Genomic DNA, 12,750 nt, shown 5'->3' with positions numbered 1-12,750 from the left:
GCTCTGTGACAGTGGGGTTGCACTGTGACGTGGGGACTGTACTGTGCCATGGGGGTGGCACTTTGATATGAGGACAGAACTGTGACATGGGGGCTGCATTGTGACATGTGGGTGGCACTGTGACACAGGGCCGGCACCTTGACATGGGGACAGCACTGTGACATGGGGGTGGTACTGTGACTTGGAGGTGTCACTGAGATATGGCAGTGGCACCGTGACATTCTGGTGGCACTGTGACATGGGTACAGTACTGTGACATTGGGATGGCACTGTGACATGGGGGTGGCACTGTGACATGGGGGTGGCACTGTGACATGGGGACGGCAGTGTGTCACCGGGGCAGCACTGTGACATGGGGACGGTACACTGCTATCCCCATGTCACAGTACCGCCCCCATGACACCGTGCCACCCCACTGTCACAGTGACGTCCACATGCCACAGTGCCACACCCATGTCACAGTGCCACATCCAGGTCACAGTAACTCCCCCATGTAACAGGGCAGTCCCCATGTCACAGCACTACACCCATGTCACACTGCCCTCCCCATGTCACAGCCACCCCCATGTCACACTGCCCTCCCCATGTCACAGTGCCACCCCCACGCCAAAGTGCCATCCCAATTTCACAGTGCCACCCACATGTCACAATGCCAGCACCATATCACAGTGCCGTCCCCATGTCATAGGGCCGTCCCCATTTCACAGTGCCACCCCTGTGTCACAGTGCCGACCCGATGTCACAATGCCACGGTCATGTCACAGTGCCACCCCTGTGTCACAGTACCACCCCCATGGCACAGTGCCCTACCCATGTCACAGTGCCACCGCCGTATCATAGTGACGCCCCCATGCGACAGTGCCGCCCCCATGAAACAGTGCCGACCAAATGTCACAATGACACCGACATGTCACTGTGCTACCGCCATGTCACAGTGCCTTCCCCATGTCACAGTGCCGTCCCCATGTCACAGTGCTGCCCCCAATTCACAGTGCCGACCCAATGTCACAAAGCCATCGCCATGTCTCAATGCCACCACCTTGTCACAGTGCCACCCCCAAGTCACACTGCCGTCCCCATGTCACAGTGCATGACCCCTGTGTCATGCTGCCACATCCATGTCCCAGTGCCCTCCCCATGTCACAGTGATACCCACATGTCACAGTTGCCACGAACATGTCACAGTGCCAAGCCGAAGTCAAAGCGCCACCCCCATGTCACAGTGCAGTCCCCCTGTCACAGTGCCACCACAATGTCACAGTGCCACTCCTATTTCACACTGCTACCCCCATTTCATAGTGACACCTCCATGTCACAATGTTGCCCCCATGTCACATTGCTGTACCTATGTCACAGTGCCGCCACCATGTCACAGTGCCACCACCATGTCACAGTGCCGCCCCCATGTCACAGTGCCATGGTTTGGTAGTGTGACATGGGTGTGGCACTGGGATATGGGGACGGTACACTGACCTGGTGTTGGCACTGTGACATGGTGGTGCCACTGTGACATTCTGGTGGCACTGTGACATGTGGACGTCACTGTGAAAGGGGGTGGCGCTGTGACATGGGAATGGTACCGTGACATGGGTGTGGCACTGTGACTTCAGTGTGACACTGTGACATGGGGTTGGATCTGTGACAGGCGAGCGTCACTATTATGTGGCGGTGTATCTGTGACATGGGGTCGGCACTGTGACATGGGGTCGGCACTGTGACATGGGGGTGGCACTGTGACATGGGGACGGCAGTGTGTCACGGGGGCGGCACTGTGACATGTGGACAGTACTATCACATGGCAGCGTCACTTTGATACGGCAGTGGCACTGTGACATCGGGATGGCACAGTAACATGAGGGTGCCACCGTGACATGGAAGTGGCATTGTGACAAGGGGATGGCACTGTGTCACGGGAAGGCACTGTGCCATGGGGACGGCACTGTGACATGGCAGTGGCACTGTGACATTGTGGTTGCACTGTGACATGGGATGGCAATGGGACATTGTGGTTTCACTGTGACATGGGGATGACACTGTGACAGAGGGGTGGCACTGTGACATGGTGGTGGCATTATGATATGGGCGTGGCATGGTGACATGGGGATGGCACTGTGACATGGGGAGGTCAGTGTGACATGGCGGTGGCATTGTGACATTAGGACTGCACTGTGACATGTGGGTGGCACTGTGACATGTGGATGGCACAGTGACATGGGGTGGCGCTGTTTCATAGGAACGGCACTGTGTAATGGGGACGGCACTGTGACATGGGTACTGAACTGTGACATTGTGGTGGCACTGTGACATGGGGTCAGTACTGTGTCATGGGGACGGCACTGTGTCATGGGGACAGCAGTGTGACATGAGGGTGGCACGGTGACATGTGGGCGAAATGGTGACTTTACTGTGGCATTGTGACATGGGTGTGGCACATGGGGACAGCAGTGTGACATGAGGGTGGCACGGTGACATGTGGGCGAAATGGTGACTTTACTGTGGCATTGTGACATGGGTGTGGCACTGTGACCTGGTGGTTGCATTGTCACTTTGGGTTGGCACTGTGACATGGGGATGGCACTGTGACATGGGGACGGCACTGTGACTTTAGTGTGACACTGTGAAATGGGGATGGCTCTGTGACGTTGGGTGGCACTGTGACATGAAAATAGCTCAGTGACAAGGAGTGGCGCTGTGACATGCGGGCGGCATTGTGACATGGGGGCGACACTGTCATGGAAGTGGCACTGTGAAATGGGAGCAGAAATGTGACATAGGGGCGGCACTGTGACAAGGGGACGGCACTGGGACATGGGGACGACACTGGGACATGGGAGTGGTACTGTGACGTGGGGATGTCACTTTAACATGTCGGTGGCACAGTGACTTTCTGGTGGCACTGTGACATGGGTACGGTGCTGTGACACTGGAGTAGCACTGTGACATGGGGGCGGCACAGTGACATGGGCGTGGCATTGTGAGAGTGGGACGGCACTGGGTCATTAGAGTTGCACCGTGACATGGGGACGGTACTGTCACATGGGGGCGCCACTATGATACGGCGATGGCACTGTGACATGGGGTTGGCACTGTGACATGGCGGTGGCATTATGACATGGGAGTAGCACTGTGACATGTAGGTGGCACTGTGACATGTGGGTGTCACTGTGACATGGGGACGGCACTGTGGCATGGTGGTGGCAGCGTGACATGGGCAGTGCACTGTAACATGGGGCGACACTGTAACAGTGGGGTGGCACTGTGACATGGTGGTGGCATTATGACACAGGGGTCGCACTGTGACATGGGGACGGCAGTGTGACTTGGGGGTGGCACTGTGACAAGGCGGTGGCATTGAGACATGGCGATGGCTTTGTGACATTGGGTCGGCACTGTGACATGGGGACGGCACTGTGACATGGAGGCGTCACTGTGAATTGGGGGCAGCACTGTGACACGGGGGCGTCACTGTGACATGGGGAAGGCACTGTGACATGGCGGTGGCACAGTGACATGTCGGTGTCATTGTGACATTTGGTCGGCACTGTTTCATGGGGGCGGCACTGTCGCATGGGGGCGTCACTATGATACGGCGGTGGCACTGTGACATGGGTAGGGCACTGTGCCATGGGGGTGGCACTGTGACACAGGGGTGGCACTGTGACATGACCGTGGCATTGTGACATCGGGTCGGCACTGTGACACAGGGGTGGCACTGTGAAATGGGGACGGCCCTATGACATGGGGACGCACTGTGACATGGTGCTGGCATTGGGACATGTGGGTGGCACTGTGAAATTGGGATGGCACTTTGGCATGGGGGTGGCACTGTGACATGGGGAGGGCAGTGTGACATGGGGGTGGCACTGTGGCATGTGGGCGTCACTGTGACAGTGGGGTGGCACAGTGTCATGGGGGCAGTACTGTGACATGGGGATAGCACCTGTGGGTGCCACTGTGACATGGCAATGGTTTTGTGACATGGGGATGGCACTGTGACATTGGATTGGCACTGTGACATGGGGATAGCACTGTGACATGGCGGTGGCATTGTGACATGGGGGTGCCACTGTGACATGGGGACGGCAGTGTAACATGGGGGTGGCAGTGTGACATGTGGACGTTACTGTGACATGGGTGTGGCACTGTGACATGCGTGTCGCACTGTGACATTGGGGTGGCACGTGATTGGGGTGGCACGGTTTCACGAGGATGGCACTTTGACATGGGGAAGGTTCTGTGACATGGGGGTGGCACTATGACATGGGGACGGCACAGTGACATGGCGTGGCACTGTGACATGGGTATGGCACTGTGACTTGGGTACGGCACTGTGACATGGGTGTTGCACCGTGAAAGGCAGTGGCATTGTGACATTGGGTTGGCACTGTGATATGGGTCTGCACTGTGACATGGGCATGGCACTGTGACCTGGGGGTGGCATGTGACATGCGGTCGGTACTGTGACCAGGGGGTGGCACGGTAACTTGGCAGTGGCACTGTGACATCTGGTCGAATTGGCGACGTGCCGGCCCCGGCTGGTGAGATGGTCCGGTCCGCTGGCCGTGCCGTGGCGACGTGCCGGCCCCGGGTGCTGAGATGTTCCGGTCCGCTGGCCGTGCCGTGGCTACGTGCCGGTCCAGGGTGGTGAGATGTTCCGGGCCGCTGGCGTTGCCGTGGCGACGTGCCGGTCCAGGGTGGTGAGATGTTCCGGGCCGCTGGCCGTGCCGTGGCGACGTGCCGGTCCCGGGTGGTGAGATGTTCCGGGCCGCTGGCCGTGCCGTGGCGACGTGCCGGTCCCGGGTGTTGAGATGTTCCGGGCCGCTGGCCGTGCCGTGGCGACGTGATGGCCCAGGGTATGAGATGTTCCGGGCCGCTGGCCGTGACGTGGCGACGTGCCGGTCCCGGGTGGTGAGATGTTCCGGGCCGCTGGCCGTGCCGTGGCGACGTGCCGGTCCCGAGTGGTGAGATGTTCCGGGCCTCTGGCCGTGCCGTGGCGACGTGCCGGTCCCGGGTGGTGAGATTTTCCGGGCCGCTGGCCGTGCCGTGGAGACGTGTCGCCCCAGCGGGCTGAGATATTCCGGGCCGCTGGCCGTGCCATGGCGACGTGCCGGCCCAGGGTGGTGAGATGCTCCGGTCCGCTGGCTGTGCCGTTGCGACGTGCCGGCCCCGGGTGCTGAGATATACCGGTCCGCTGGCCGTGCCGTGGCGATGTGCCGGTCCTGGGTGGTGAGATGTTCCGGGCCGCTGGCGTTGCCATGGCGACGTGCCGGACCCGGGTGGTGAGATGTTCCGGTCCGCTGCCCGTGCCGAGGCGACGTGCCGGTTCCGGGTAGTGAGATATTCCGGTCCGCTGGCCGTGCCGTGGCGACGTGCCGGTCCCGGGTGGTGAGATGTTCCGAGCCGCTGGCCGTGCCGTGGCGACGTGCCGGTTCCGGGTAGTGAGATATTCCGGTCCGCTGGCCGTGCCGTGGCGACGTGCCGGTCCCGGGTGGTGAGATGTTCCGGGCCGCTGGCCGTGCCGTGGCGACGTTCCGGTCCCGGGTGGTGAGATGTTCCGGGCCGCTGGCCGTGCCGTGGCGACGTGATGGCCCAGGGTATGAGATGGTCCGGGTCGCTGACCGTGCCGTGGCGACGTGCCGGCCCCGGGTGGTGAGATGTTCCGGGCCGCTGGCCGTGCCGTGGCGACGTGCCGGTCCCGAGTGGTGAGATGTTCCGGGCCGCTGGCCGTGCCGTGGCGACGTGCCGGTCCCGGGTGGTGACATATTCCGGGCCGCTGGCCGTGCCGTGGAGACGTGTCGCCCCAGCGGGCTGAGATATTCCGGGGCGCTGGCCGTGCCGTGTCGACGTGCCGGTCCCGGGCGGTGAGATGTTCCGGGCCGCTGGCGTTGCCGTGGCGACGTGCCGGCCCCGGGTGCTGAGATGTTCCGGTCCGCTGGCCGTGCCGTGGCGACGTGCCGGTCCCGGGTGGTGAGATGTTCCGGGCCGCTGGCGTTGCCGTGGCGACGTGCCGGCCCCGGGTGCTGAGATGTTCCGGTCCGCTGGCCGTGCCGTGGCGACGTGCCGGTCCCGGGTGGTGAGATGTTCCGGGCCGCTGGCCGTGCCGTGGCGACGTGCCGGTCCTGGGTGGTGAGATGTTCCAAGCCGCTGGCGTTGCCATGGCGACGTGCCGGCCCCGGGTGGTGAGATGTTCCGGTTCGCTGGCCGTGCCGTGGCGACGTGCCGGCCCCGGGTGGTGAGATGTTCCGGTCCGCTGGCGTTGCCGTGGCGACGTGCTGGCCCCGGGTGCTGAGATGTTCCGGTCCGCTGGCCGTGCCGTGGCGACGTGCTGGTCCCGGGTGGTGAGATGTTCCGGGCCGCTGGCGTTACCGTGGCGACGTGCCGGCCCCAGGTAGTGAGATGTTCCGGTCCGCTGGCCGTGCCGTGGCGACGTGCCGGCCCCGGGTGGTGAGATGTTCCGGGCCGCTGGCCGTGCCGAGGCGACGTGCCGGTCCTGGGTGGTGAGATGTTCAGGGCCGCTGGCCTTGCCTTGGCGACGTGCCGGCCCCCGGTGGTGAGATGTTCCGGGCCGCTGGCCGTGCCGAGGCGACGTGCCGGTTCCGGGTAGTGAGATGTTCCGGTCCGCTGGCCGTGCCATGGCGACGTGCCGGTCCCGGATAGTGAGATGTACCCAGCCGCTGGCCGTGCCGTGGCGACGTGCCGGTCCCGGATAGTGAGATGTTCCCAGCCGCTGGCCGTGCCGTGGAGACGTGCCGGTCCGGGGTTGTGAGATGTTCCGGGCCGCTGGCCGTGCCCTCGCGACATGATGGCCCAGGGCATGAGATGTTCCGGGCCGCTGGCCGTGCCGTGGCGACGTGCCGGTCCCGCGTGGTGAGATGTTCCGGGCCGCTGGCGTTGCCGTGGCGACGTGCCGGCCCCGGGTGGTGAGATCTTCCGGTCCGCTGGCCGTGCCGTGGCGATGTACCGGCCCCGGTGGTGAGATGTTCCGGGCCGCTGGCCGTGCCGTGGCGACGTGCCGGTCCCGGGTAGTGAGATGTTCCTGTCCGCTGGCCATGCCATGGCGACGTGCCAGTCCCGGGTGGTGGTGAGATATTCCGGTCCGCTGGCCGTGCCGTGGCGACGTGCCGGTCCCGGGTGGTGAGATGTTCCGGGCCGTCGGCCGTGCCGTGGCGACGTGCCGGCCCCGGGTGGTGAGATATTCCGGTCCGCTGGCCGTGCCGTGGCGACGTGCCGGCCCCGGGTGGTGAGATGTTCCGGGCCGCTGGCCTTGCCGAGGCGACGTGACGTTTCCGGGTAGTGAGATGTTCCGGTCCTCTGGCCTTGCCATGGCGACGTGCCGGCCCCCGGTGGTGAGATGTTCCGGTCCTCTGGCCGTGCCGTGGCGACGTGCCGGCCCCGGGTGGTGAGATGTTCCGGGCCGCTGGCCGTGCCGAGGCGACGTGCCGGTTCCGGGTAGTGAGATGTTCCGGTCCGCTGGCCGTGCCGTGGCGACGTGCCGGTCCCGGACGGTGAGATGTTCCGGGCCGCTGGCCGTGCCGAGGCGACGTGCCGGTCCCGGGTGGTGAGATGTTCCGGGCGGCTGGCGTTGCCGTGGCGACGTGCCGGCCCCGGGAGGTGAGATGTTCCGGGCCGCTGGCCGTGTCGTGGCGACGTGCTCGCCTCGGGTGGCGAGATGTTCCGGGCCGCTGGCCGTACCGTGGCGACGTGCCGGCCCCGGGTGGTGGATGTTCCGGTCCGCTGGCCGTGCTGTGGCGACGTGCCGGCCCCGGGTGGTGAGATGTTCCGGGCCGCTGGCCGTGCCGTGGCGACGTGCCGGCCCCGCGTGCTGAGATGTTCCGGGCCGCTGGCCGTGCCGTGGCGACGTGCCGGTCCCGGGTGGTGACATATTCCGGGCCGCTGGCCGTGCCGTGGAGACGTGTCGCCCCAGCGGGCTGAGATATTCCGGGCCGCTGGCCGTGCCATGGCGACGTGCCGGCCCAGGGTGGTGAGATGCTCCGGTCCGCTGGCTGTGCCGTTGCGACGTGCCGGCCCCGGGTGCTGAGATATACCGGTCCGCTGGCCGTGCCGTGGCGATGTGCCGGTCCTGGGTGGTGAGATGTTCCGGGCCGCTGGCGTTGCCATGGCGACGTGCGGGACCCGGGTGGTGAGATGTTCCGGTCCGCTGCCCGTGCCGAGGCGACGTGCCGGTTCCGGGTAGTGAGATATTCCGGTCCGCTGGCCGTGCCGTGGCGACGTGCCGGTCCCGGGTGGTGAGATGTTCCGAGCCGCTGGCCGTGCCGTGGCGACGTGCCGGTCCGGGGTTGTGAGATGTTCCGGGCCGCTGGCCGTGCCGTCGCGACATGATGGCCCAGGGCATGAGATGTTCCGGGCCGCTGGCCGTGCCGTGGCGACGTGCCGGTCCCGCGTGGTGAGATGTTCCGGGCCGCTGGCGTTGCCGTGGCGACGTGCCGGCCCCGGGTGGTGAGATCTTCCGGTCCGCTGGCCGTGCCGTGGCGATGTACCGGCCCCGGTGGTGAGATGTTCCGGGCCGCTGGCCGTGCCGTGGCGACGTGCCGGTCCCGGGTAGTGAGATGTTCCTGTCCGCTGGCCATGCCATGGCGACGTGCCAGTCCCGGGTGGTGGTGAGATATTCCGGTCCGCTGGCCGTGCCGTGGCGACGTGCCGGTCCCGGGTGGTGAGATGTTCCGGGCCGTCGGCCGTGCCGTGGCGACGTGCCGGCCCCGGGTGGTGAGATATTCCGGTCCGCTGGCCGTGCCGTGGCGACGTGCCGGCCCCGGGTGGTGAGATGTTCCGGGCCGCTGGCCTTGCCGAGGCGACGTGACGTTTCCGGGTAGTGAGATGTTCCGGTCCTCTGGCCTTGCCATGGCGACGTGCCGGCCCCCGGTGGTGAGATGTTCCGGTCCTCTGGCCGTGCCGTGGCGACGTGCCGGCCCCGGGTGGTGAGATGTTCCGGGCCGCTGGCCGTGCCGAGGCGACGTGCCGGTTCCGGGTAGTGAGATGTTCCGGTCCGCTGGCCGTGCCGTGGCGACGTGCCGGTCCCGGACGGTGAGATGTTCCGGGCCGCTGGCCGTGCCGAGGCGACGTGCCGGTCCCGGGTGGTGAGATGTTCCGGGCGGCTGGCGTTGCCGTGGCGACGTGCCGGCCCCGGGAGGTGAGATGTTCCGGGCCGCTGGCCGTGTCGTGGCGACGTGCTCGCCTCGGGTGGCGAGATGTTCCGGGCCGCTGGCCGTACCGTGGCGACGTGCCGGCCCCGGGTGGTGGATGTTCCGGTCCGCTGGCCGTGCTGTGGCGACGTGCCGGCCCCGGGTGGTGAGATGTTCCGGGCCGCTGGCCGTGCCGTGGCGACGTGCCGGCCCCGCGTGCTGAGATGTTCCGGGCCGCTGGCCGTGCCGTGGCGACGTGCCGGTCCCGGGTGGTGACATATTCCGGGCCGCTGGCCGTGCCGTGGAGACGTGTCGCCCCAGCGGGCTGAGATATTCCGGGCCGCTGGCCGTGCCATGGCGACGTGCCGGCCCAGGGTGGTGAGATGCTCCGGTCCGCTGGCTGTGCCGTTGCGACGTGCCGGCCCCGGGTGCTGAGATATACCGGTCCGCTGGCCGTGCCGTGGCGATGTGCCGGTCCTGGGTGGTGAGATGTTCCGGGCCGCTGGCGTTGCCATGGCGACGTGCGGGACCCGGGTGGTGAGATGTTCCGGTCCGCTGCCCGTGCCGAGGCGACGTGCCGGTTCCGGGTAGTGAGATATTCCGGTCCGCTGGCCGTGCCGTGGCGACGTGCCGGTCCCGGGTGGTGAGATGTTCCGAGCCGCTGGCCGTGCCGTGGCGACGTGCCGGTTCCGGGTAGTGAGATATTCCGGTCCGCTGGCCGTGCCGTGGCGACGTGCCGGTCCCGGGTGGTGAGATGTTCCGGGCCGCTGGCCGTGCCGTGGCGACGTTCCGGTCCCGGGTGGTGAGATGTTCCGGGCCGCTGGCCGTGCCGTGGCGACGTGATGGCCCAGGGTATGAGATGGTCCGGGTCGCTGACCGTGCCGTGGCGACGTGCCGGCCCCGGGTGGTGAGATGTTCCGGGCCGCTGGCCGTGCCGTGGCGACGTGCCGGTCCCGAGTGGTGAGATGTTCCGGGCCGCTGGCCGTGCCGTGGCGACGTGCCGGTCCCGGGTGGTGACATATTCCGGGCCGCTGGCCGTGCCGTGGAGACGTGTCGCCCCAGCGGGCTGAGATATTCCGGGGCGCTGGCCGTGCCGTGTCGACGTGCCGGTCCCGGGCGGTGAGATGTTCCGGGCCGCTGGCGTTGCCGTGGCGACGTGCCGGCCCCGGGTGCTGAGATGTTCCGGTCCGCTGGCCGTGCCGTGGCGACGTGCCGGTCCCGGGTGGTGAGATGTTCCGGGCCGCTGGTTTTGCCGTGGCGACGTGCCGGCCCCGGGTGCTGAGGTGTTCCGGTCCGCTGGCCGTGCCGTGGCGACGTGCCGGTCCCGGGTGGTGAGATGTTCCGGGCCGCTGGCCGTGCCGTGGCGACGTGCCGGTCCTGGGTGGTGAGATGTTCCAAGCCGCTGGCGTTGCCATGGCGACGTGCCGGCCCCGGGTGGTGAGATGTTCCGGTTCGCTGGCCGTGCCGTGGCGACGTGCCGGCCCCGGGTGGTGAGATGTTCCGGTCCGCTGGCGTTGCCGTGGCGACGTGCTGGCCCCGGGTGCTGAGATGTTCCGGTCCGCTGGCCGTGCCGTGGCGACGTGCTGGTCCCGGGTGGTGAGATGTTCCGGGCCGCTGGCGTTACCGTGGCGACGTGCCGGCCCCAGGTAGTGAGATGTTCCGGTCCGCTGGCCGTGCCGTGGCGACGTGCCGGCCCCGGGTGGTGAGATGTTCCGGGCCGCTGGCCGTGCCGAGGCGACGTGCCGGTCCTGGGTGGTGAGATGTTCAGGGCCGCTGGCCTTGCCTTGGCGACGTGCCGGCCCCCGGTGGTGAGATGTTCCGGGCCGCTGTCCGTGCCGAGGCGACGTGCCGGTTCCGGGTAGTGAGATGTTCCGGTCCGCTGGCCGTGCCATGGCGACGTGCCGGTCCCGGATAGTGAGATGTACCCAGCCGCTGGCCGTGCCGTGGCGACGTGCCGGTCCAGGGTGGTGAGATGTTCCGGGCCGCTGGCGTTGCCGTGGCGACGTGCCGGTCCAGGGTGGTGAGATGTTCCGGGCCGCTGGCCGTGCCGTGGCGACGTGCCGGTCCCGGGTGGTGAGATGTTCCGGGCCGCTGGCCGTGCCGTGGCGACGTGCCGGTCCCGGGTGTTGAGATGTTCCGGGCCGCTGGCCGTGCCGTGGCAACGTGATGGCCCAGGGTATGAGATGTTCCGGGCCGCTGGCCGTGACGTGGCGACGTGCCGGTCCCGGGTGGTGAGATGTTCCGGGCCGCTGGCCGTGCCGTGGCGACGTGCCGGTCCCGAGTGGTGAGATGTTCCGGGCCTCTGGCCGTGCCGTCGCGACATGATGGCCCAGGGTATGAGATGTTCCGGGCCGCGGGCCGTGCCGTGGCGACGTGCCGGTCCCGCGTGGTGAGATGTTCCGGGCCGCTGGCGTTGCCGTGGCGACGTGCCGGCCCCGGGTGGTGAGATCTTCCGGTCCGCTGGCCGTGCCGTGGCGATGTACCGGCCCCGGTGGTGAGATGTTCCGGGCCGCTGGCCGTGCCGTGGCGACGTGCCGGTCCCGGGTAGTGAGATGTTCCTGTCCGCTGGCCATGCCATGGCGACGTGCCAGTCCCGGGTGGTGGTGAGATATTCCGGTCCGCTGGCCGTGCCGTGGCGACGTGCCGGTCCCGGGTGGTGAGATGTTCCGGGCCGTCGGCCGTGCCGTGGCGACGTGCCGGCCCCGGGTGGTGAGATATTCCGGTCCGCTGGCCGTGCCGTGGCGACGTGCCGGCCCCGGGTGGTGAGATGTTCCGGGCCGCTGGCCTTGCCGAGGCGACGTGACGTTTCCGGGTAGTGAGATGTTCCGGTCCTCTGGCCTTGCCATGGCGACGTGCCGGCCCCCGGTGGTGAGATGTTCCGGTTCGCCGGCCGTGCCGTGGCGACGTGCCGGCCCCAGGTGGTGAGATGTTCCGGTCCTCTGGCCGTGCCGTGGCGACGTGCCAGCCCCGGGTGGTGAGATGTTCCGGGCCGCTGGCCGTGCCGAGGCGACGTGCCGGTTCCGGGTAGTGAGATGTTCCGGTCCGCTGGCCGTGCCGTGGCGACGTGCCGGTCCCGGACGGTGAGATGTTCCGGGCCGCTGGCCGTGCCGAGGCGACGTGCCGGTCCCGGGTGGTGAGATGTTCCGGGCGGCTGGCGTTGCCGTGGCGACGTGCCGGCCCCGGGAGGTGAGATGTTCCGGGCCGCTGGCCGTGTCGTGGCGACGTGCTCGCCTCGGGTGGCGAGATGTTCCGGGCCTCTGGCCGTGCTGCGGCGACGTGCCGGCCCCGGGTGGTGGATGTTCCGGTCCGCTGGCCGTGCTGTGGCGACGTGCCGGCCCCGGGTGGTGGATGTTCCGGTCAGCTGGCCGTGCTGTGGCGACGTGCCGACCCCGGGTGGTGAGATGTTCCGGGCCGCTGGCCGTGCCGTGGCGACGTGCCGGCCCCGCGTGCTGAGATGTTCCGGGCCGCTGGCCGTGCCGTAGCGACGTGCCGGTCCCGGGTGGTGACATATTCCGGGCCGCTGGCCGTGCCGTGGAGACGTGTCGCCCCAGCGGGCTGAGATATTCCGGGCCGCTGGCCGTGCCATGGCGACGTGCCGGCCCAGGGTGGT

The sequence above is a fragment of the Athene noctua genome, chromosome 6, assembly GCF_965140245.1.
Source record: "Athene noctua chromosome 6, bAthNoc1.hap1.1, whole genome shotgun sequence".
Classification (NCBI taxonomy): domain Eukaryota; kingdom Metazoa; phylum Chordata; class Aves; order Strigiformes; family Strigidae; genus Athene; species Athene noctua.
This window is presented reverse-complemented; position numbering follows the sequence as displayed.